Genomic DNA, 25,644 nt, shown 5'->3' with positions numbered 1-25,644 from the left:
CACCACCCACCCATCCATCTATCCACTATCCACTCACCCACCTCCCATGTCCAATAAACATTTATTTAGCACCTAATCTGTTCTAGGAACACTGCTAGGAACCGAGGCTATGAAGATGAATAAGATGTGGTTCCTACAACCACAAACGGGGCTCCCTGTCTAGAAAGAACAGGCATGCACACAACAAAGCGAGTGCTCTAATGGGGTAACCAGGCACAGGATGGGGGGGGGGCAGTGAGGAGGCCTGGCTAGACCAACTTGGAGGGGCGGGGATCAGAAAATACTTTATGGAGAGTGGTCATCTTTCAGCTGAGTCTAGAACAGGGGTGGGCAAACTTTTTGACTCGAGGGCCACAATGGGTTCTTAAACTGGACCAGAGGGCCAGAACAAAAGCATGGATGGAGTGTTTGTGTGAACTAATATAAATTCAAAGTAAACATCATTACATAAAAGGATACGGTCTTTTTTTTTTTTAGTTTTATTCATTTCAAACGGGCCGAATCCGGCCCGTGGGCCGTAGTTTGCCCACGGCTGGTCTAGAATGACAATGTCGTTCATTTCATTAGGCAGATCAGGTGTGGGAAGGGTGCTCTGGATTGAGGGAACTGCCGGGGCAAAGGTGTGGAGGTAGAGTGGCCTGGCCTGGAGGGGGAGCCTCTGGCAGCACAGACTGTGCTGGGTGCAGCGCTCAGTGTGTAGGGAGCAGCCCCAGGTGACTGAAGAATCCTCTGTGATTGTGATCGTGACACCTGCACCTTGCGGCAAATATACATCCCCCGCAGGAAACAGCCCTGCTAACCTCCTGCCCGCCCCCATCCCCGCCCCTGCCCAGCGGAAGGCTGCCTTGCGGGAGTTTTCAGCGTGTCTGTGCATGCCGACGCATCATTATAATCACATCTCCATCCGGACACAATTTCTTGGGCAAGTGTTGGCGGCGCTGCTGGCGGCGTGTTCTCAGCAAATTGCCTGGGTGTGTGATTTGTTGGTGGAAACAGGGAGAAGGAAGTGTTGCAGAGATGCTGGTGGGGAGGCGGCCTCACGCCCGGGAATGAACTGGAGTCACGCAGTCCTAGCTTGGCCGCTTACTCACAGGCTGATGTGGGCCAGGCACTGCGCGGTTTTCTTCACTCCTTCCAGCCCTGCGTCAGCCTCTCCCTTTGTCTTTTCCTGTCCAGGGCCCAGGCAGGTTCTCCCCCTGACTTGTCAGTCCTGTGGGGGCCCTCATGATAAGGTGCTAGGGACGACATTCACACTTTAGTCAGAGTGAGTGGAACGTCTGGCGGTTGTGCACTCTACACCCTGCACAGCTGTGCACAGCAACTCCGAAATGGTTCAACAGCATAGAGAGAGGTCAGTCCTACGGCCCCTTCCAGACTCCAGTCGAAGATGCCCAGGGGTAGACCAAGGGATTTTCTTAGAAATGCAACCAGAAGGAAAAGAAAAAAGGAGGAAGAGGAGGGAAGGAAGGGCAGGGCAGAGATGCAGTCTAGAACCCAAATGGCCCCTTTCCAGCTGGCAGAGCTAAAAGTATGGGTCAGAGAAAGGGACCAGGGTGTGGGCATCAGGTAGTTTCCCTGAGTGGTGGGGGCAGCACTTTAACAATTTCATGCCCAACCCTCCACCAGGGGCCTCTGAAAGCCCAGTAGGGCATTGAAAGGAGGCACAGTGTCCTCTCCCCCTGGGATTCCCCTGCTGCGGCAGGAGGCCCGCGGAGCAGACCCCACTCAGAGCCCACATCCAGAGCCAGATGAACTTGCTGCCTGGGCTGGTGACACTGATACAGTCCCCTGAGCTTGAGATGGCCCAGCGTGGGGGCCCTGTGTGCTCGGAGCAGTTGCCACAACATGCATCTTTTATGACCCCCCTTCCTGTTGGTTTTCAGTGGGGATGGCAGTGGCATAAAATGTGTGGATTCTGGAAGGGTAAGATGCAGAATTGGACAGAGAACCAACTGATGATTCCAGAGGGAAGAGAGATTGTGGGACTGGCTGAAGGGGTTCAGAAGTTCAGACTGGCAGTAACAGAATAGTCATGGAGATGCAAAGTACATCATAGAGAGCATCTATCTATATAAAACCCTAATATGTAAATAGACCGAACAGCGGAAACAACCAGCGGAACGAATGGCCGAACAACCAGTCACTATGACGTTCACTGACCACCAGGGGGCAGATGCTCAATGCAGGAGCAGCCCCAGCCCGCAGGCTCTGACCAGTGGTGGTGGTGGTGGCAGCAGTGAGGGGGGGCGGCTGGTGAGTGGGCAGTGCCAGGCCAGCCAAGGTGGGGGTGAGCAGGGGCCCCACAAGTCAGCCCTGATCGCCGGCCAGGCCTTGGGACCCTACCTGTGCACGAATTTCATGCACCAGGCCTTGAGTAGTCAATAATAACTATGAATGGTGCCAGGTGGGCACTGGAAATATCAGGGGAACACTTTGTAAAGTATAGGATTGTCTAACCACTAGGTTGTACACCTGAAATTAATACACAATAATACTGAGTGTAAACTGTAATTGAAAAAAAAAAAAGATGTGGCATTGAACATTTATGCTCTTGGGCCACTTAATTCTCAGAAGTGAGGGAGAGTTCTCAGGTGTGATCCTCCTGTGTCAGCCCTGAGCCAGCTGAGCCACACTTAATGGGATCTTACATCATTTTCCAAAGGGAGGTAACTGCTTTGTACCTACACTGTTTGTGACACCACACTATGACCCATAATTCTCTAAATCACTAATATTCATGGGAAGGGGGACTCATTATAATTGTGAAAGCCCCTCGATCACTTCCTATTATCCTTCAGTCTGTTGGTTCCTTTCCACCGTCCCTAGAAATGCCACCATTGTCAGCACACTGGACCACGTTTCTTACACAGGCTAGTGCTTTATAACCTTAAAACACCATTATTTCACATTAAATGGTTCCAATTTTGAATGGCGGAGCTGGTGGTCTTATGTGGCTCCCAGGGATTGTTAGGAGTCTACAGGGTGCATCCATGAAACGCTTTGAAGGGGGCTGGGCAGACGGTGCCCTTTGGTAGACGTAATCTCAAATGTTTGACCCTTCGGAAGGACTGCAATGGAAAGATCAATACGCCACTGGCCTCGGGAGTTCACCGTCATGTGCACCTGTTACAGACTGAGCTGTGTCCCCTCCAAATCCGTATGTTGAAGCCTTAACCCCCAGTGTGACTGTATTTGGAGCTAGGACCTGTAAGGGGGCAGTCAAGGTCAAACAAGGTTATTATGGGTGGAGGCCCTATCCTGATTGGATTACTATCCTTATCAGAAGAGGAAGAGTGCCCTGGCTGGTGTGGCTCAGTTGGTTGGGTGTCATCCCATGCACCAAAAGGTTGTCGGTTCAATTCCTGGGCAGGGCACATGCTGGGGTTGTGGGCTTGATCCCCTGTCGGGGGAGGAAGGTGCAGGAAGCAGCCGATCAATGTTTCTCTCTTTCTCTCTCCCTCACCCTTCCTCTCTCTAAAAATCAGTGAAAAATTAAAAAAAAGAAAGAAGAGGAAGAGACACTAGAGTTCTCTCTCCACATGCACAGAGGAAAGGCCACATGAGGACACGGGTCCCGCCGCACAGGTCTGCTGTGGCGTTGGAAGGAGACGGCTAGGAGAGCGTCAGCTTGCTGGAACAGAACAGGTTCTGAGTCAACACCCAGGGGGCACTGTTTGGCTAAAAGACTGGGCTGTGGGCTCAGGAAGACCGGAATTTGGGTCCTAGCCCTGTTACGTACTGTCTGTGTTTCCCCATCTATAAATGGTGAGTAATAATACATAGTTCACTGCTGTGAGAATATCTGTGTTTTATTGGTTATGAAATACACATTTCCCCACACCCTAACATCAGGGCCTCTGAGCACTGTGTTATAGTTTAATGAGTAGTGGTTTTCTTTCTTACCGGCACATAACATAATGCTGACCCTGATAGTTGCCGCTGTCTTAGATTTGATGAGACATGGCAAATCAGATCATGCTCGAAAGGGCTCAGCAAAGCACCTGGCACAGAGCAGTTGCTCAATAAGTGGCCACTGTTGCTATGACTTCCTTTGGGGCTATGGCAAGTCTTAACATCTCTGTTAGCCTCAATTTTCTCACCTGCACAATGGGAATAATTATCTCTACGTCATAGGGTTTGAGGGAGTATTAAATGAGATAACATGCTGACTGAGACATCTACCACAGCGTTTGGCATATGACAGGAGCCCTAGGAATGTCCTCCTCTCCCCCGGCCTGGGACTCTACCCGGGGCAAACCTCCCCATGGTGGAGTTTGGGCCCACGTGGGGTGAGGAAGGGGGAGGATTCCTTAGGCCTGAGCACCTTGGCCTTGCTGGATAAGGTGTTTTTCTGCTCACTGCTATCCTCTGGAGGCCCTAAGGATTGGGAAAAGGCTACCTGAACCAGACGGGAAGGACAGAGAAGAAAACGGTGGGAGGCTACCCTGCTTGGCGAGACGAAGACCTCCACTGAGATCCAAGTCCACTCAGGAACTGTGACTAAGAAGATATAAATGACCCTCCGTGTCCTTTGCTGAGGGTGTTTTTACACTGGATGTGGCTGCTGGGAAAATGGCCCAGATCACACATCTAAACCCTTGGTTCCCTCCTGCCCCCCAGCAGAACACACTTCTGGGCTGGAGACATAGGATTCGCGAGGGCGGCCCTTGCCTGGCCATATGGGCTGGCAGCATCCCTTCTCTGGCTTTTCCCAGAGGCCACGGTCTGGATTGGGATCAATCAGACCTAGTGTCAAATCCTGGCTCTGGATGATCGCGGGCACATGCCACTCCCCAACGGGTCTCAGATCTGCCAAGTCAACGCGTATGCAGGCTCTGTCACATTGCTGCTACTCAAAATGTTACCCAGCCTGCCCCACTTCCCTCCTTTCCGACTCTGATGATGAGCGTCGGAAGAAATCATAAGCAATGCGGACGTAACTACGAAATACTCAGATGTATATTCCCTGTCGCTCTGATCAAATGGTCTTTGAAGCAAACCTTCCGCTGCAAGTCTGGGGCATCTCAGATGAGCGGATGCAAACTGTCAGACCACAAGGAAGTCCCAGGCACTTGCCTTCCCAAGAGGAGCAAACAACCTCTGTTCATGCTCTTTGCTGGCTCCTTGAGATTGTTCCATGGCCCTCAGCCCTCCCGCTTGGTGGTGGGGAGACTGGCATATCCAAGAGAGGGAGGGAGGGTGGGTGGAGGGAGGAGGCCTGGACAGACACACCCTTTTTTTGGTCCTGGCACTTTGCATAGATTAAGTATGAGGTAGGTGCTATTGTGTGGTTCCTGTGATAGAGATGAGGTAACAGAGGCACAGATGTGCAGAAGCTTGCCCAAGACCTCACTGCTGGTAAGTGGTAGAGTCAGGATTCAGACTTGGACAGGCTGATGCTGAAGCCCTACACCACTATCCTAGGCTCCTCTCTCCCAGGTACTCCAAGTTATGTAATCCCACTGCCCCAGAAAGAAGCCATTCATGATCGGAGACTTACTAAGAGATTCCTGCGTTTCTCAGGATGTGCCACTGACGGTCTCTTCTCTTCTTTCCCCCTCACCGTAGGACAGCCACATCATCACCATTTTACAGATGACAAGACTGAGGTTCACAGAGGCAAAATGATGTGCCTGAGGTGATCTAGCAATCAAGGACAGGGTTTGGATAGGAACCCATAACTTTGGAGTCCTGGTCCTGCCCACACTGAACCAGTTGTCTCGTCTTCCCTTGCCCTGTCCTGTCCTCTTCCTGGGGCACTGCCCAGCCATCTATGAGGGGCAGCATGATCCCACACAGAGAGCTGACCATCACACTGTCCTGTGGATTCAAAGCTTTGTCCTTTCCTAGGACCTTCTTAAAAAATATGAATCCATGGATGTATCTCTGGGATAAGCCCACAGGCAGACACCTTACTTGGGGATTGTGTTGTGAGTGGCAAGAATTAGAATTTGGAGTCAGACATGCTGCACTTAGAGCTCAGCTTCCCCACCTTAGCTTGGTGACTTTGGGCAAATTATTGATCTCTTTGAGTATCAGTTACCTCTGTGTGAAAGAGGAGTATCACTCTATCTTGGAAAGTTTTTAATGAGATAATATCTTATATAATAAAAGCCTAATATGCAAATCGACTGAATGGCATAATGACCAGTGGAACGACCAGTTGCTATGATGCGCACTGACCACCAGGGGGCAGACACTCAACGCAGGAGCTGCTTCCAGCCCACAGGCCCCAGGCCAGCCAAGGCGGGTGCCAGTGGGGGCCCCCTGATTACCCAGCTGGTCACCCCACAGATCGGTCCTGATCGCCAGCTAGGCCTAGGAACCCTACCTGTGCACAAATTTTGTGCACTGGGCCTCTAGTATGAACATAATGCAGCATATTGTTTATATGACACATAGCAGGTGCTCAATACAGTGGAGGTTTTGTCCTTTGTCCTTGGCAAAGAGTCCAGAAAATTTGTTTGCTTTAAGAAAATCCAGTCGGTAAAATTCACCCAATAGTTATTTTAATTATTCCAGAATCCCTGATGTTCACAAAGGGCTTAGCCAGGTCCTTTTCCTTTACATGGCAGCTACATGTGTACACTTCCCTGCCCGTTTACGAATCATCAGCTACTTGACAATGACATTAGTGGGGGGAGAGCCATGTTGTGGGAAGCCAGAGCTACGAGCGATTACCTGCTAGCAATCAAGTAGGATTGGAGGGAGAAAGTAGGTCTGAAAGAGCAACCTAAGGAAAAGACTTCAGTGATTAATATCTATCTCACCCTCTTCCCAGGAACCCATCCTTTAGTTGTTTAAAGCAAGATGTAAATGCAGAGTCAGACACCCTCAAATGTTTCCCCTTAACTTTAAAAGCCTGGTGACAGGTGACTGGAATGAGCCTTCCCAATCTAAGATGCCAAGGTTATAATTGTTCATTCTTCTGGCTGTAATTTATCCTGCTATCCCTTTGGGTAGCTAAACAGCTCTGATCACGAGTTGCCCAATTGGCTTATAAGTCTTCTTGATGAATCACTCTCATTCTCTCAGTCCTTTCTCTGGGCTGCAGTAATTTTTGACAACTGTCTTAGAGCCTCTGTCTCTGGTGGGTGCGAAAGACAAGAGCCATCCATTAGGAAGAACACGTGGAGGACAGGAAGCTCCTGGCATTGGGGCGGTAGACAGGTGGAGAGCCGAGGGCACAGGATGCAGGACACGATCTGTACTCAGTCACCTCCAGAGTATGAGGCACCCTTGCCCGCTTGAGGTCTTGGGATCAGGGGTGGCTGGGCAAATCCTGCCCACTGAGCTCCACTGAGTGTCTAGAACAGTGGTTCTCAACCTTCCTAATGCTGCGACCCTTTAATACAGTTCCTCATGTTGTGGTGACCCCCAACCATAAAATTATTTTTGTTGGTACTTCATAATTGCAATTTTGCTACTGTTATGAATCGTAATGTAAATATCTGATATGCAGGATGTATTTTCATTGTTACAAACTGAACATAATTAAAGCATAGTGATTAATCACAAAAACAATATGTAATTATATATGTGTTTTCCGATGGTCTTATGTGACCCCTGTGAAAGGGTCGTTCGACCCCCAAAGGGGTCGCGACCCACAGGTTGAGGACCGCTGGTCTAGAACATCTTCGTTAAGAAAATGCCATGTGCTCAATGGTGGATCCACCACACAGATAAATTCGGGCAGCATGGCAAAGATCACAAGTGCTCCAGTGCTGGAGTTCTCATCTTCTTGGGCTGCTTGGTTTCCCACCCCGCTTTGCCTCTAGGTGGGGCATGTGACTAGTTCTCACCAATGAGATGTGGGAAGAGGTGGTGTGGTCAACAGTAGATGTCCTAGAGGACAGAGCTGCAGGATGGGAGGAACCTGGATCCCTGAATGGCCGAATGGAGCAGAGCTGCACTGCCCATTGCACTGGGCTGAGACATGAGTGAAGAATAAAAGTTTATTGTGACAAACCACTCAGATTTAAGGGTTGATTGTTATAGCAGTTAGCCTCTCTTGCCTACAACAAACAATACTTTCTTTAACAGGACTCGAACATTCACACTTAAGGGACTCCCTGTGGGCAGAGTATTCTGAGTTAGCAGGGTGGCTTCTACTAACTAGATTGTACAGTGTAACTCACCTCTGATAGCCTTTGTGTGACATTCACTTATAACTTGAAGAGCATTGGATGTATGGGCTCTTAATGATTAGATCTGATAAGCTGCTCTTGTTGGGGGTTGGATGGAAGAACCTTGACCCCTCCTCCCTCTCTCTTAACTTCCACTGGATGGCTGAGCAAGTCAGATTCCATCTCCTCTTCTTGACACGTTAAGAATGTGATCAGCTCCCTCCTGGGCTATTGCAACAGACTTCTCTGTGATCCACCTCCTGCTTCCCATGTACCCCCTCCAACCGGGTCCCCCACCTCATTTTCTGAAAATGCAGACTCAACCATGTCACCGCCTTCCCTTGAATGAAAACCCAAGCTCCTTTTCCTCAGAAGACCCTGGGTGATCTGCCTCCCTGTCTCTCTTCTCATCTTTCCCCACCTGTGCTCATGTGCCTCCCTGCCTGGAGGCTTCTCCCTGCTTCTCAGCCTGCAACCACCTACCCAGCTTTTAAGACGTAGTTTGTGTTCCTCAGCCAAGGAGCCCTCTCTTCTCCATCATTCCTCCCACCTTTAGACCTGGTGTCCTGGCTCACGTCTTACCCCGGCACCTGCAGAACCTTATTGTACTTATTGGCTGACATGCCTTCAAGCTTTTGGGAGCAGGGTTGTGGGGGCCCGGTTTCTCTCCCCCAGGCTGGCACACAGCTGGAGCTCATCTGCCTACACTCCCAGCTCTGTTGCAGCCACGCCAGTTCCCAAGGCAACCTTCTCTCCCTGGGCCTCAGTTTCTCCAGAAACAAAACCTGAAGGCTGCTTGGCAAGGCGGGTCCTTGATGGTCCCCCGGGCTTTTCCGGCTTCCGTGCTCCAGGACTCTATGATTTTACCGCTAACCTAGTGCAGTTATGGGAGGGAAATCAATACTGAAGTTTTTCCTGAGCCGTGCGTGAGCTGCAATCCTTCAGAAGACTGTCCTCGGGGGTGCCGGTGGCGCTTGGCTTTGCCTGACGCCAGAGAGGATTTATCATCGCAGAAAAGCTTATGCGGCAGGTTTAGCAAATGTGGCGTCTCAGGTGCGCCAGCGCTTCATTTATCGAGCAAACACCGCTTCTCCACGCAGGTTTCAGTCACCGGGATCGTACACTGGCACTCAGAAAACCGGGCTAAGATGTCCTCTGCTACGGGCTCCGAGGAGAAACGGACATGACCCACGATGCCCTGGCCTGGGAGGAAAGGCCATTGCAGGTTTGCCACTTGCTACATAGAGCCCTGACTTTAGACATCAGGGCACGTGTAGGGTGGGCAGAAGGAGTTCTCAGCACACTTCGTGCCACGCCATCAGCGGGCTCAGGGGGCTCTGCCGCCATTGGCCATGTGGCTTCGGGCAAGCTCCCTCCCTCCACTGGGCCCGGGTTAGCCCTAGGGATCCTGTTGAAATGCAGCTTCTGACTCAGCAGGCCTGGGATGGATCTGAGGCTCTGTCTGTCTGACGGGCCGGTGTTTCTGATGCTTGGTCTTGCTGATGCTGCTGGTCCCTGGACAATAACACGAAGGGCACAAAGCTAATCGAATTGGTGCCTCTCTACCAGGCATGATGAACATACACTTTGAAGGCAAAGATGATCTGGAAGGAAGGCCACAGAGTCTTGAGATCATAGCATTTTTAAGATGTTTCAGTTGGGAGGGACCAAAGATATGACCACATTTTACTGTTGTTTGCTACCCATTCCCCAGATGCCAGCTCTTGGAAGATGCACCGTTACTTTCCATTAAGAGTATCTGCCAGTTAATGAATAGAGGCCACCAACTGTAACCCACCTCGATTTTACAGATGTTAAATGCGTGACTTAGAATCGATGGAATAGGATATCCATTTAACTCCCCCCAGCCCCATTTCACAGAGGAAGAGATGAGGAGCAGAGAGGAGGGACTCATCCGGGCGCAAGGCCAGCACGGGGCTGAACCAGGACTTGGTGCAGTTTCATTTCTGACAGCACCATTGGCCCAGAGGGAGGCAGGGAGGTGTCCCTGTGATCGCTGCACGGCCATGGTTCCTGCGAGACCCCCAGCTCATCCTGTGCGCCAGGCAGCCACTGTGGAGAAGGATCCCTTCTTTCCCTTGGCAGAACATTTCTGCTAAGAAACCTTAAGCGGAGGGCTTCTGTTGTCTAATTTTATATTCAGAGCATCATTTGCTTTCTATTCAGGAAATTCCTAAGTGCAATTGCATCTCACATGGCACAGTGTCAGCTGTTCCGCCCTTGGCCTCGCTTCATGGGAATTAGAAGAAAAGCAGCTATTTCATCGTCTCTCTCTTCATCTCATCTCCTCCATGATAAATGGTGGAATCAACTGAATAGCAGAACTGGACCGCCCAGGGCAGTGTGATCCCGCCACCCTGCGCAGGATCCCTGGGGGTGCTCGAAAAAGCTCAGGCGCCCGGGTTCACCTAGTATTAGGATTCGTTGCTCCGGTGTAGGGCCTACATAGCAGTATTTTTCAAAAGCGGCCTAGAGGGTTCTCATCCTGTGGCTAGGTTGAGATCCATTAATCTAGTCCAGCCTATTTGACAGATGGGAAACCTGAGGTCCAGAAAAGCCAAGTGATTTGCCTGGGGACCCGGCTTCAGGACTCTGGGTTATGCCTGGATTCCTCATTCAAAGCTCGAACTAGCCTGCCACACTAAGCCTTTACTGTAGGTGACAGGCTCCACTGGCACACAGCTCTGTGTATGAGAGAGACTGAGAGACAGGGAGACAGAGAGATAGAAAGGGAGGGAGGGAGGGAGGGAAAGAGAGAGAGAGGGAGAGATATTGATTCACTCTCCTTTGGAAAATTCATGCAGAGCTTGGAAGGAGTTGAAGGTAAAAGATCTCAAGTTAGACATGGACATGCTTGATGCAGTTTGCCTGGTTATCATGGCTGACAGCGCAGGGTAGGGTGTCTAACCTCTCCCCAGCTCCCCAGGTGGAATTCAGCCTCTTTGGGGAAACAGGCACATCACCAGGGCTCACAGACCCTCTTTCCCAGCCCCGAAGGCATGCGAGGGGCTCTCTGTGGGCCCTCTCCAAGTGCCTCACGCCCCCATATCAGAGCGCCTGCCGTCTGCCCATCAGGGGCAGGCCGTTCAGGGCTGGGTGGCCTGGGTTGCTCTATTAAGTTTACTGTCCATGGAACGTAATCGATGCAGTTCCCATCAGAGATTGCCCTGAGGACGAAATTAATAGGAAGAATAAGCTGTTAAATGATGCAGAAATGAAACACCCCATTGAGCTGGTGACTCCAAGCAGGTGAGTGCTGTCCCTGGAAGGAGCTGAGTGTGCCCGGCTGCCCAGGGGTTCCTTCTGAAGCCAGGCTTCTCCCAAGGCTGCTGACCACCTGCCGAGACGCCCAGGATTTGGAACTCGCCTGTTCACTCACCTCCATGCCGACAGGCTCATGTGAACGTGCTGGTGCGCGTGTGGAAGGAGGTGGACGAGAGGGGAGGCAGTGCCAGGGAGGAGCCAAGTTAGGGCTCTCAGAATGTCAGCAGCATCACTTGGCGCTCTGGCCATGGAATGGCAATCTGGAGTTTTCCAACTTTGGGGTGCATCTGCATTCCTGGGGGGCTTGTTAGAAAGTCATATTCCTGGGCCCCACCTTCAGGGAGTCTGATGTGGTAGGTTAGGCCTAGGAACATGCATTTAACTCACTTCCTATCTGCTTCTGACACACATTGAAGTTAAAGAAAGAATCATTCTCAATATTGAGGTGATGGGGGGACATTGGAACCTGCTATCTCAGCTGTAAATCAAGAGGAAGGCCTGGATGACAGCTCTATGCACCTGTTATTTCCCCACCTGCCCATGGAGGTGCACATGAGCATGGCAGCTGGGAGCCGAGATGAAAGAGGCGTGAAAGTTTAAAATGTGCTCCCCGCTCCCCCCTTCCGTGCTCCTGGCAGAGTTGGCTGCGTTGTAACGCCTGATGCCAAACCCCAGTCATTGATCAGCTGCCTCCTGCACGCCCCCTTCTGGGGATTGAGCCCACAACCTGGGCATATGCCCTGACCGGTAATCAAACCATGACCTCCTACTTCATAGGTTGATGTTCAACCACTGAGTCACGCCAGCTGGGCAGATCCTCTATGGTTTCTCTGGTTGGAGGATCAGATACCTTTCTGGATAACCCTCTGGAGGAGAGTGGAAGAAAAATCACTTTCAAGCAGCGGGGCCCAGGGGTGCTGGGCGGGAGTGAGTGGATGGCCGGGGTGTGCCTTGGCTCCAGGGCTGGTGTAGGGTTGGGGGCTCTGGAGGGGCCGTGGCTGCGGTCCTTAGTGTGGCCATGCAGCCCGGGCACACAGATGTGGGCAGCTCAGCTCCAGGGGGCTGGGGAGGCAGCACAGTCTTATCCGGCGTTGGAGGTGGGGGCAGGGGACAGACAGAGGCTGTACCTGCCAGATTGAGAAAGAAGACATGTGCTGTGCTTTATAGAATCTGAGTTTTCCAGTGAAGTTACGCAGACCTCCTTCTGATGAATTGATATGAGCCTACTTGAAAGGAACTACATAACGTTTATGGGCATATTAAAACATTTGGAGAAACGATTCTGGGATGCCTTCTGCAGAGCCAGGAAGGTCCTTGTACGATGAATGATAATTAATAGGAAATTAATCCTTGACCGGCAGATCGTATAAGTGATTGAAGTTTTACAAAGGAGTGTCATACACACGAGCTAATTTAGCCTCATAAGAAGGCCTGGGAGGTAAGTCAGGCGCTTGCAGACCACATGCAGGGTGGCCAGCAGGTGGCACAGCTGCCAGCGCCAGTGCCAGACCTGAGGTGGGAACCTGGTGTGGCAGGCTGGGAAAGGCTGCGAGAATTGTTCAAATAGAGTATATTTCCATGCGTCACTTTTAAACATATGTATTTTTATTGATTTCAGAGAGAAAGAAAAGGGAGAGAGAGCAACATCAATGAGGAGAGAGAATCATTGATTGGCTGCCTCTTGCATGCCCTGCACTGGGGATTGAGCCCGCAATCCAGGCATGTGCCCCTGATCGGGAATTGAACTGTGACCTCCTGGTTCATAGGTCAATGATCCACCACTGAGCTATGTCAGCTGAGCCATGTGTCTTTTTTTTTTTTTTTTTTTTTTTTTTTTTTTAGCAAGCACACCTATTGTGCTTTTAGAGCGATTGAAAATATCTTTATTTGACTTATCCACATGCAGTATTTATATCTGTTCTTTTTCCTCCAGAGAAGTAAGAAAACGTCTTTTTGATTCTTGCCATAGCTTCTCTTTGACATAACCCGGTCCGTGATAAAGCTTTACTGCCAGCAGCCCCTGTTTTTCTTGTCTGCGGCTGTCAGCTCTCTAGTCACCATCTATCTTCCTTTGGTCCTCTACTCCCTCTTTTCTTTTTTACGTGAACATCTTTGGGGAAATATTTTTCAAGAGCCTTACAAATGCTAATTTCCCTGGATCCCAGTAATCTCATCCTTCTAAAACGAGTCCAAGGAGAGAATTAATATTAGCCTAAAAATGATGTAGACTGTGCACAAAGATGTTCGGAAGAGTGTTAGTTACAGGAGCAAGAACAGATGAGGCAATCCAAGTGTTCAACACCAGAGGGCGGGTAGCTACACTGTGATGGGCCCATTGAACAGAAATATCACGCAGCCATTAAAAAAATGATGGCTGTGGAGAGTATGTAAGAACAAGGAGAAAATGCTTTCAACACAATGTTAAGTGAGGACACACACCTGCTTCTACCATATCACAGCGATTTTCAACCTTCTTCACCTCATAGCACACACAAACTAATTATTAAAATTCTATGGCACACCAAAAATACATTTTTGCCAATCTGACAAAAAGATAGGTATAATTTTGATTCACTCACACCAGGAAACTATTGTTGTGTTGGCTGTTGTCTTAAAATTTTTTTTTTAAAAAAATGTGACAAGCTAAGGGAAAAGAGGCCAGTGCTCCGACTAAACAGTCAGATATTGTATGTTTTAAAAATTCTTGCAGCTCACTGGTTAACTATCACTGCTGTATAATTATGGCTCTAAAACAAAAACAAGAACAATGAAAAAACCTACAACCACCACCACCACAGACAATGAACCCACCCCAAATCCATGAAATCTATAGGCTGCAAAAGAAACCTGAACAAATATTCCAAAGTGTTAAAACTCAGGATGTCATTGGTGGTTAATTTTTTTAAAAATTGATTTCAGAGAAAAAGGGAGAGGGAGAGAGAAATAGAAACATCAATGATGAGAGAGAATCATTGATCAGCTGCCTCCTGCACACCCCCTACTGAGGATCAAGCCCGAAACCCAGGCATGTGCCCTTGACCGGAATCAAACCCGGGGCCCTTCAGTCCGCAGACTGACGCTCTATCCACGGAGCCAAACCCGCTAGGGCGGTGGTTAAGTTTTCATGCTTTCAGTTTTTCTGTCTTTTCCGAATCGACAGTGATGCACGTGTATAACGTCGGAAGGGAAAGATGACAAAGCCTTTGCGTGGCACTGGGGGGAGTGGTTACGACTGTGGATTTAGGGAAGGACTTGGGCTCGATGCAGAGCCCGGTCACTTCCAGGGTTTGTGGGTAAGTCCCCTCGGTGTTAGTTTCTCAGGTGGAAAATGGGGACACATCCTACTGAATGGACATGCTTGTCTGGGGTTAGCTTACTAAAGGTAATGGCACAGGTATAAGGGCTCTAGATCTGTTGAAAACAACTGAATGACTTCTTACTCAAATGACACCTCACCTTCCAGGTATGAGCAGATATTGGTTCATTCATCCACGCATATTTATGAAGTGTCTCCCATGTGTAAGAAACCGTGGTAAGGACGGTTTCTGTGTCACTAACATCAGCCTCATTTGACATACGCTAAGGAGAGAAAACCCAAAAGGGAGGATCGGGCTATGCAACTGAAAGAATAAAAAGTGGAGTTAAGCCCGGCTGGCGTGGCTCCGTGGTTGAGCATCGGCCTATGAACCAGGAGGTCACGGTTTGATTCCCGGTCAGGGCACATGCCCGGGTTGTGGGCTCGATCCCCAGTGTGGGATCATGCAGGAGGCAGCCAATAACGATTCTCTCATCACTGATGTTTCTATCTCTCTCTCCCTCTCCCTTCCTGTCTGAAATCAACAAAAACATCTTTTTAAAAAGTGGAGCTAAATGAAAAAGAAAACCCTCTATGTCAGGTTTTTAGAGCATTTATTTCATTTAACCTTCACGACAGCCCTTTGAAGTGGGAATGCTTTTCATTCTACGCTGACAGAAGAGGCCTGAGAGGTTAGGGCCCTTGTTCGAGCTGCCACAGCGGTGAGGGTGGCACTGGGATTCCATCCAGGCAGTGGGGATGCTGGAGCACACGCTAAGTCACCTCCCACCTTACAACAGAGGGGCTCTCTCTCCCTGGTCCTTCCCCACCCCGGCAGGACACAGGGCCATCCTTCCAATCAGGCTTTCCTCTGGGGCCTTGGGAACCCACTTCCTGTAGTCCTTTCCCTGTGTCCTCTCTCTGAAGGGCATGTCTTTATTGCTCTGGGGCAGTAAAGAACTTCTGGAGTTGGGGACTTACTAGTGAGCCTTGAGGGGAGAAAGACAGCTCGGAGCACATTCAGGTAGCGCATAGGGGAAGGATGGTTGGTCACCCTCGATGTAGCGCCTAACAGCTGCAGAAAGTGACTGAATTTGAGTCATTACAGCTCCCCTTCAAGCCCCAAGTAGCTGAATTTATTGGCGTACGAAGTTATTAAATTTTCTCTAATTACCCTTTTTATACCTATAGATTCTGTACTGAGGTCACCGCTCTCCTTCCTAACACCTCGTGTTTTTCTCTTCTTTTTTTTCTTGGTCATTATAGCTACAGGTTTATTAATTTTATTAATCATCTCAAGAAATCTTTGGGCTTTCTTGTTTTTCTCTATTTTTATAATTCACTGATTTCTATTCTGATCTTAATTATTTCCTTCCTTGTGTCTACTTTTGGTTTAATTTGCTCTTCTTTTTTTCTAGTTTCTTAATGTGCAAGCTGAGGTCATTGGATTGAGACTTTCTTCTTTGCTTAATATAGGCGTTTAATTCTATAAAATTCCTTTTTAGTACTGCTCCAGTAGCATCCACAAATTTTCATTTTTATTCAGCTCAAAATGCTTTCCAATCTGTCTCTTGGTTTCTCCTTTCACCTGTGGATTATTTAGAAGTATGTTATTTAGCTTCTGAATATTTGGGGATTTTCCAGATATCTTTCTGCGATTGATTTCTAATTTAATTCCATTATGATCAGAGAACATACTTTGCATAACGTGAACCCTTTTAACTTCACTAAAATTTGTTTTGTGGCCCAGAATATGTTCTGTTTTGGCAGTTGTCCTTTGCATACTCGAAAAGAATGTTTATTTTGCCATTGTTGCAGGGAGTGCAAATGTCTATGAGGTCAACATGGTGGATAGCGTGGTTCAAATCTTCTATTTCCTTGCTGGTTTTCATCTACGGGTCCTAACATTTATTAAGAGAGAGGTTTAAAATCCCCAGCTATACTAGTAACTGTGGGTTTGTCTACTTTTCTTTGCAGTTCTATCAATTTTTTGCTTTATGTATTTTTGAAGTTTTGTGTTAGGTGCATAAACATTTAGGATTTTCATGTCTTCGTGATGAATTGGCCCTTTCATCATTATGTAATGGCCTTCTTTATCTGCGGTGATATTATTGGCTCTGAAATCTACTTTGATATGAGTACAGCCATTGCAACTTTCTTTTGGTTAGTCCAGGATGATATATATGTTTCCATCCTTTTCTTTGAACTCTGTATCTTTATATTTAAAATGCATGTTCTTGGTAGGACAGCACAGTGTTGGGACTTGCTTTTTTTATCCAGTCTGACAATCTGCCCTTTAATTGTCGCGCTGAAACCATTTTCGTTTTATGTGAATGTTGACGTGTTAGATTTAAGTCTACCGTGTTGCTATGTGTGGTCTGTTGGGTCTACTTGGTCTCCCTTCTCCTTTCCCTCATTTTCTGCCTTTCACCATTCAGAACTCTTGAAAATGATCGTTCCATGTATTTTGAGCTTTTTTTGGTGGTGGTTTTGTGTGAGAGGATAAACCTACTCTGTTACTATATGTTGGCTAGAAGCAGGAGTAGGAGCCTCTGCAGCCACCAGCAGTCCAAGCCATGTCAACACCAGGCTCACTTTCATACCAGGGGTTAAATGCTTGTCCCAGGTAAGAGCAGATTGGAATCAGGGGTGCCTGGGTCCATCCTGTGTCTTTGTCTCTCTATCCAGGAACGAGTGATGGAGCCACTTCACAATCAAAGTACTTGCACAGTCATTACCAAATCTGATTCTCACAAGAGCCACGCGAGATAAATAGGCATTATTAGCCCATTTGACAGGTAGGGAGTCTGAGGCCCAAAGAGGTATAGTGAACTGCCCTGGCTATATGGAGAGCGAATGGCAGAGTCAGGACAATCACCAAGGCTCTGTCCTCCACTCCTGGCTGCATTTGCTGCTTCCTCTCCCCCTCATAGTAAAGCAGCAGGCAGGGAGCTCAGCTGTCATTCCCGATCGTAATGACAAATGGATTCCCCCGCTGGGAAGAGGACGAACAGTCCGGTCTCCTGCTAGAAAACATGTGGAAAAGCAGTGCCACAGGGAACGCAGTCCCAGGAGGGCCGCTGCGCTGCCCGGACGAGTGACATGTACCGTACGACCCTGTCTTTTGCCTCTTGCCATGGTGTGTGGACATAATGGGAGTGTGTTTCTTTGGAAAATTTCTACAGTGACTCATACTCATTTCTACTTGGACCAATGGAAGAACTGGGTAAGCCTGGGGGAATAGCTAGACTAATAGCAATGTTTGCTACCTATCAGCTTTCTATCATTAAGCAGCTTCTTAAAAGCTTGTAAAATAAAGCAACATCAATCACATTTGAAGAGGAGTTGACATTAGAAAGATGTGGAGCTCTGTCTGGCTGGCGTGGCTCAGTGGTTGAGCATCGACCTATGAACCAGGAGGTCAGGGTTCGATTCCCGGGCAGGTCACATGCCTGGATTGCAGGCTCAATCCCCAGTAGGGGGCATGCAGGAGGCAGCCATCCATGATTCTCTCTCATCATTGATGTGTCTATTTCTCTCTCCATCTCTCTTCCTCTCTGAAATCAATAAAAATATATTTTTTTAAAAAAGAAAGATGTAGAGCTCTGAAATGGGTCCTCTTTCATTGAGGGTCTTCTCTCCCATTGGTGACCAGGAATTCTGCCACGTAGCTGTCGGAGGCCCTGGCCTCTGGTGGCCTGTGAGCTCAGACCCAGGGTGGGATGGCGGAAAGAACACAGGCTTTGGAAGCTGCAAGGTCTGGGTCTGAATTCCGTCTCTCCACTTGCAAGCCCGGGAAAGCCCGTCTGGGAGGCAGTAGTGATGAGGCACTACTGGGCTAAGTAGCTAGGGAGGAGGCTGTCCTGGCTGGAGGCTGCAGGCCCCATCCTTACGAGAGCCTGTCAGACGCCGGGTCCAAACTAAGGTAAAAGCATATGTGTAAATAGCTGCGTTATGCACACCCTTAAACATTTGCACAATGATAAATACACAAATTCATTCTTATTATAAATATTCCAGAAAAGTAAAAAGTCTCACACACTCAATTCGTCCCCCCCTCCCCCCAACCCCCTCCCCACCCACCCAGCTGCTCTCAGTATGGCATGCTCCTCTCCAGTTCTCTGTGTGCTACTGGGCACACACGCGCATTTATAAACATATCGCTTAGTTTAGCGTGTGGGTATTTTGAACACAAATGGGACTGCACTGATTGCATTGTTCTGTAATTTGCTTTTTTTTTTTTTTTAAACTTACTAATATATCCTGGAGAATTCCCCCTAGGGACTTCCAGGTCTTCCTACCCTGGTTTACCTATTGTAGGGGAGGTGGGGGATTCATGCGCATTTGCCCTCCTTTATTTAATCATCCCCCATTGAACAATGAAGTTGTTTCTAAATGATTGCTCTCACAAGCAGGGCTGCAGAAAAGGTCTTTGTCCATGCTTCTTGGGCACGTTTGTAAGTATTTCTCTAGAAGAGATTCCAAGAAGGGAAACGGCCAGATTGAAGCGGATGCCTGCTTTTGTATTTTAATGGGTCCTCCCACGTCCCCACCCGAGGACTCTCTAGTCCAAAGATTCTCCCAGTTTACACTCCCCTCCGCTGCCTCGTCTGCCCTCTCCCGAGATGGAGGGCTTCTTTGCTGGGGTCTCGCCCCCCTTCTGTGTGTTCCTTTCGCAGTCCTCTCGGCTCTCCCTATAGCCTCGGCCCAATGCCATCTTCCTGGCCTTTGCCACCCAATTGAGACAAAGGTGCCATTATAAGGATGCTGAAAGCTGTCTCAAAACATAAAGCAGATAAACCAGGGAGCAATGACTCCCATTTCAGAATGACTTTTTGTCCCACAAAAGAATCTGCTGCAGGGTTTATTGCAACCCATGGACCAATACTGATTAAGCCTGCAATCCATTCATTCATTCATTCTCTGATTTACAGTGTTAGGCTCCGTGCTTGCTGTTTTGGAGTCCTCCCGTTCAAACAAAGGTCATACTTTCATTGCATAGAGCAAGACGTGCCAATAACTTATGAGGTAAACGTGTATTAATAATTGGCTGGCTGTTAAAAAGCTTTAAATGCTAAAAAAAGGAGAGATCTCAGTAGGTGAGAGACCACAGATGCATGGGGCATAGAGCAGTCTAACAGATTAGCTCTAAGATTTACTGGTGCCCAGCGGATGATGACTGGGGCTATCCAGCCAGTTTGTCACCCCAGAAACAATACAGGGACTTCTCTATCCCTGGGCAACAGTTGTTTTCAAGTGTGAAGGAGGAGGGAAATAGAAAAGAGATGCCTTTACCAGGCCCCCTTCCTGTGCCCTGGCCAAGGGAGTATGACAGTCAGCGGGACCATTCATACCGTCCTTCCCTCCCTTCCCTCCCTCCCTCCCTCCCTTCCCTCCCTCTCTTCCTCCCTTCCCCCCATCCCTCCCTCCCCTTCCTCCCTCCTTTCCTTTTTCTTTCATATTAATATTTCCAGAAGATTTGTTTGTAATTATTTAACCTTCCCAGTTGGCAGGGAAAAAAGATGAAACAGCTTTCCGCCTGCATATGGAAATGTCCTCTACAGATATATCTTGTCCCTTATTAAAAAATAAAACCCATCAGAATCCAAGGCCACCCTGTTCAGACTTCAGATAGCGAGCTGCTCATGAATCAAAAGATAATGTGGTACTGGGTAGCAGGACCCAACCAGAAAATGTTCTGATGGATTAACTTGTCTCCTGAGTAAGATAAAGTTGATGAGTGAATGGACATTAAGCCTCCTTTCTTCTTCTTTTTTAAAAAATATGCTTTTTTATTGATTTTTAGAGAGATAGGAAGGGAGAGGGTTAGAGAGATAGAAACATCGATGAGAAACATCATTGATTGGCTGCCTCCTGCACGCCCCCACTGAGGATCGAGCCCGCAATCTGGGCATGTGCCCCAATTGGGAATCAAACCAGTGACGTCTTGGTTCACGGGTTCACTCAACCACTGAGTCACACTGGCCGGGCCTCCTCTCTTCTGCCTCCTGGGTTTGAGGAGGAAATAGCCACTGAGAGATAAACAACTGGTTTCAGATGTCAGAGCCAGTGCCGAGAGGGTCCAGGAGAAGTTCTGCCCTGATGGGTGCGGGACCAGAGTGGAGCTTCCCTATCAGTTAGTACAACTTACAGCTTAGCTCCCCGCCCCCCACCTTTTTTTTTTTTGCACTCAGTAAAGGGATTTTTTTTTTAGTTCCTAGTGGTAAAGACTGTTTAATTCAGTTACATCATATCTGAAGGCTAAGTAGAGCTTACACGAACTGTAAATTATTGAACTCAGCCCTCAGAGATCATTCTACAACATTCTATCCATCTATCTGTCTATCTAAGAATTGTAAGACTTAATATTTTCTCTTAAGAAATTTGCAGTATATGGGGCACATTACAAAGCCACATATAGCTCTGACTCTGTGATTCACTGATTGTCTGCCTTTCCTGCTCTAGACTGTGAGCTCTGAGAACCAGGCCAGTCCTGTTCAAGGGTAACTCCCTCATGCCTAACACAGTGCCTGACACATAGTAGATGCTCAATAAATAAATGAGTCAGCAGGAAACGATCCAGGAATGGGGCAGGAAGGCTCCAGGCCTGTGTGTGGGGCAGTGTGTGAATCAGAGGGGGGCTGCTGAAAAGCAGTGGGATATAATCACTGGGAACGGTGATAATTGAAGTCAGGATGTGGAATTTGGGCTTTTTTCTCTGGGTTGGGAAAGATACTAATGAGTCCCAAGCAGGCAAGTGACATGATAAATGAGGCTCTTTCTCTCTCTTTCATTTATTTATTCATTCCACTTAATACAATTTGTCAAGCATCTTCTATGTGTAGATGCTGAGATATAAAAAAACAGAAATAAGATAGGGTCATATCTGCAAAGAGCCCACAATCTGGTAGGGAAGAAAGATAAATAAACAGATGGTCATCGTGTGTAAATTTTATGTGAGAGTCACACAGAATACTCTCGGATGGCCTTCTGGAGGAGGTTGCGTTGGAGCTGAGTCTCTGAGGGCACGTGTGAATGAGATAGAGAATGGGTGGGAAGGGTGTTGTTGGCAAGGAGAGAGAGGGGAGGAGCTTGCGATGCTTGGGAATGACTGCACACCGTTCAGTAAGCCTGGTGCCTGTGTGGGAGGCTGGGAGCAGACAGAGATGAGGCAGAAAAGGTAGGCAGGAGCCAGAGCAGAAAGACCCACGGGGATATTCCTGGACTCCATCCTGTGGGTAAAGAGGGAGGGGATACTCAGATATGTCTTTTAGGAAGAGCATGTTGATGCAGAGAATGGATTGGAGAAGGGCAAGATGGGCAGCAGGGAGATGAAGCGAGGTGGCTGTTGTTCTTACCCAGGTGAAGAACCATGAAGGACTGAATTTAAGTAGTGCCTAGGGTGATATAATAATAATAGTTAGGGCGAGCCTATATAATAAAAGATTAATATGCTAAGTGTCCAATTGACCTGTTGGCCATTCAACCAATCAAAGCGTAATATGCTAATGTTATGCTAAGGCCGCTCAACTGCTGGCTATGATGTGCACTGACCACCAGGGGGCAGATGCTCTAATCAGTAGGTTAGCTTGCTGCTGGGGTCTGGCTGATCAGGACTGAGTGAGACAGGCTGGATACACCCTGGAGCTCTCCTGTGGCCCCTCCCCAGCTGGCCAACCTCCCACATCTCTCTGTGGCCCCAATTGTGCACCGATGGGGTCCTTCGGCCTGGCCTGCACCCTCTCACAATCCTGGATCCCTCAGGGGATATTGGAGAGCCAGTTTCAGCCGGATCCTGCAGGCCAGGCTGAGGGACTCCACTGGTGCACAAATTCGTGCACTGGGCCTCTAGTATAATAATAATAGCTAGCATTTACTGAGCACTTACTACATGCCAAGAGCTGTTCTACATGAATGCGTTAACTCACTGAGTCCTCTAGTCACCCACTGAATGTAACTGTCTTTATTTCTATTTTACAGGTGAGAAGAATGAGGCACAAGGTCACACACATCTAAAGAATGCAGATTTGTACTCAGGTTGTTTACGGGGTTGGGGAAGCAGCAATTCTAGGGTGCAGGTGTGGAATCACAGGAAGAGGATGAGCCCAGTTTAGACTGTTCCTTTGTGGTGCACGTGGGACTCTGAGAGGAGGCGTTCGGCAGCACCTGTAGTGCTGGGTCTAGAGCTCTGGAAAGAGATCTGGGCTGGGGGTAGCAACCTGAAAGTCACGGTCAAGGCCAAACTCATTCAAGGACAATGCAGACTGGGAGAGGCCAGAAACAGCATCCGGAGTGCCCATCCTCTCAGGGGGTGAACAGGAAAAGAACTGCTTACGAAGAGGACTAAGATGAGCGGGCAGAGAGGCGAGAAAAAAACCCAGAGCAGGGTGGAGAAGAGCGTCACAGGGAGGCGTGGTTACGTCCACATGCTGCCGAGAAACCCGGTGGGATGAAGCCTGAGAAGTGAGCAGCATCCTTATCAACAGAGATTGGGTTTAGTCGTGAAGACTCCATGGGTGACCTTGACAAAGAAGAGTTTCAGTGGTGTGCTACAGGTGGGCTGGGACATGAAAGGAAGGTGAGGAGGTAGAGACAAGTAAGTCTAGAGAACTCTCTGGAGACTCTTTGTTGGAAGGAAAGGAGAGAGGAGGCAGGATAGAGCAATACTACCTCCGTCTAAGACTTGAGCATATCGTATGTGGACACCCCCGCCCCACCCCAGAGCTGAGCACACTGCCTTATCCTAGCCAATCACAGTTCTCCTCCCTCCTCCCTCCTCCCCTCCTCACCATCCCTCCACCTTCATAAAAACAAGTTCTCATGGTGTAGGGAAAAATGGTGAAAACCCAACTATTGTTAAAACCATGTGGCGATCTGAAGATATTTCTCCTTTGAGTGGTAACAAGTGAAGACGCAGCTAAGCTAGTAGATGCCTAATTGGTTTCTATTTTCATCTGTTTATGGGAAACCATGTCCTCTGTTGATCATGGAGTGAATGGCCACACAGTGGGGTATTCTGGCTTCCGACGCCTCCGTGCTGCTTTCTGGAACAGAGCTGGATGCTGCCGTATGGAGGAGGCTCCTGCTTTGGCAGTCTGAATGTTGCTCAAGGCCTGTGTGACAAATTCTCTCCCCTGGCTTGAAAACTGGGAAAAGCTCCATTTCTAAGGGGGCCCGTGGAGACACTGACATTAAGGGTCACGTAGTTGGGTGCCAGATTGACAATGAGCCTCTCTTGGGAAAGGCACTCAGGAAGGCGTGTCGGGGAGCGTGAGGGGAGCTGCCCAAAGCAGGTAGGGGAGAGGCAGCTGGGCCTTTTTGTCGGAGGTGGGGGATACTGTTTCTTGTGGTGAGCCATGGAGCGATTCCCTCCAGATGTTGGAAATCTGGTCTAACCCACGTCAAAGGCAAAGGCATAGGCTTCTGCAGGGGCCAACTGGGCTCCGACATCCTGCCAATGACCTCACTGAGGGCAGCAGGACCCACATGTTAGTGTCTGCCTTCATTTGCAGCCCTGACCAGGCCAGCGGGCAGCTGCTCAATGCAGGGTGTGGTGAGACAATGGGCTTTCTCATGGAACTTTGGATACAGCTCCAGTGAGGAACCAACCCGGAGTCCAGGCTGTGGAACTGGGATCCTTCTCATCCCAAACGTTCCAGCCGGTAGTGGAAAGGGTTCTTGGTGAGAATGAGACACCTCTGGGTAGTGATTTCCAACCCTGAACCCCCAAGGCATGTCTGACACCCTCAAATATAAACCCAGGGCCATGTGTTCCAGAGAATGTCCTGAACGATGAAGCTGGTGGCCAACCAACAACCAGGATCTCCAGGTTTATTCGCAGGCCTACCAAGCAGCATAGGCAGGGTCAAGGCGTGGATTAAATATTTGATGAGCCCTGGCTGGGTGACTCAGTTGGCTGGAGCTTCATCCCATACACCAAATGGTTTCAAGTTTGATTCCTGGTCAGGGTACATACCTAGGTTGTAGGTTCGATTCCCAGTCAGGGTGTGTATGGGAGCAACAGATCAATATTTCTCTCACATCAATGTTTCTCTCTCTCTCTCTCTCTCTCTCTCTCTCCCCTCCTCCCACCCTCCCTCCCTCCCACCCCTTCCTCTCTCAAATCAATAAACAACATATCCTCAGGTGAGGATAAAAAAAATTTGATGAATACATGGATAAACATTTAGAAAACAAGAATCTCTACCCGGGTATTTGAACAGGGGGTGGGGGGTTGGCGAGAGATGATAAATCTTTTGACATCAAATCACAATTGTTAGCAATCTTCTTAAACTTGGGGCAGAGTCTGACTGGTAATGTCAACAACGAAGTCCGTTTGTATTGTGCTCTCACCACGTGACGGCCTCAGATTTGCACTTGCCCAGATAGTCACTTACTCGGCTAATTCTCCCCACATCCCAGAGTTCTGTCCTGGCCTTCGTGTCTGCTCCACCTACTCTCCTGTACACAGATGGCTTCCAGATCTCCTATATCTCTAGCCCAACTCCTTTCGTAAGCTCTTGGTTTGATTAGGGTCTCTAAGCGTGCAGCCAGAAAGGATACAGATATCACCATCCATCACAGGCAGGCTTAACAGCCTCAGGGAGATGGAGGGCCCTCAGGGCAGATTCTAGTGGGCGTTTTGGCAGGGGAGGGTGGTGGAGACAGGGAGAGTGCTACAGTGCAGCATCTGAGTGCTGTTTGAGCATAGAGTGCAGATTGGAGCATTCGAGTGCGTTTATTGTTTCAACAACGCACATTTCCCGAGCTCACATATAAGCAAGGCACTGGGGATGTACAATCTGATAGACACAAGCCTTGCTCTCAGGGATCTGTCAGTCTCTAGTGAGACAAGCCTGAGGGAGGTTAAAGCAGCAAGTTCCTAAGAGGCAGGTGTAAGGAGCAGTGATGCATAAGGGAAAGCAAGTCCTTTAAGGA

At 48.7% G+C, this 25,644-nt stretch overlaps 1 protein-coding gene across 2 annotated transcripts in view; it reads right to left on the bottom strand.

Annotated features, from left to right (window-relative positions):
- ASIC2 (acid sensing ion channel subunit 2) overlaps positions 1-25,644 on the bottom strand; it is a gene marked incomplete at its 5' end in the record, with an annotated part of 817,018 nt that overhangs the window by 23,150 nt on the left and 768,224 nt on the right. The window lies entirely within an intron of this gene.

The sequence above is a fragment of the Myotis nattereri genome (genome assembly GCF_964212035.1).
Source record: "Myotis nattereri genome assembly, chromosome: 16".
Taxonomy (NCBI): domain Eukaryota; kingdom Metazoa; phylum Chordata; class Mammalia; order Chiroptera; family Vespertilionidae; genus Myotis; species Myotis nattereri.
The sequence above is the reverse complement of the archived record's forward strand: the minus strand, read 5'-3'. Positions and strand labels throughout refer to the sequence as shown.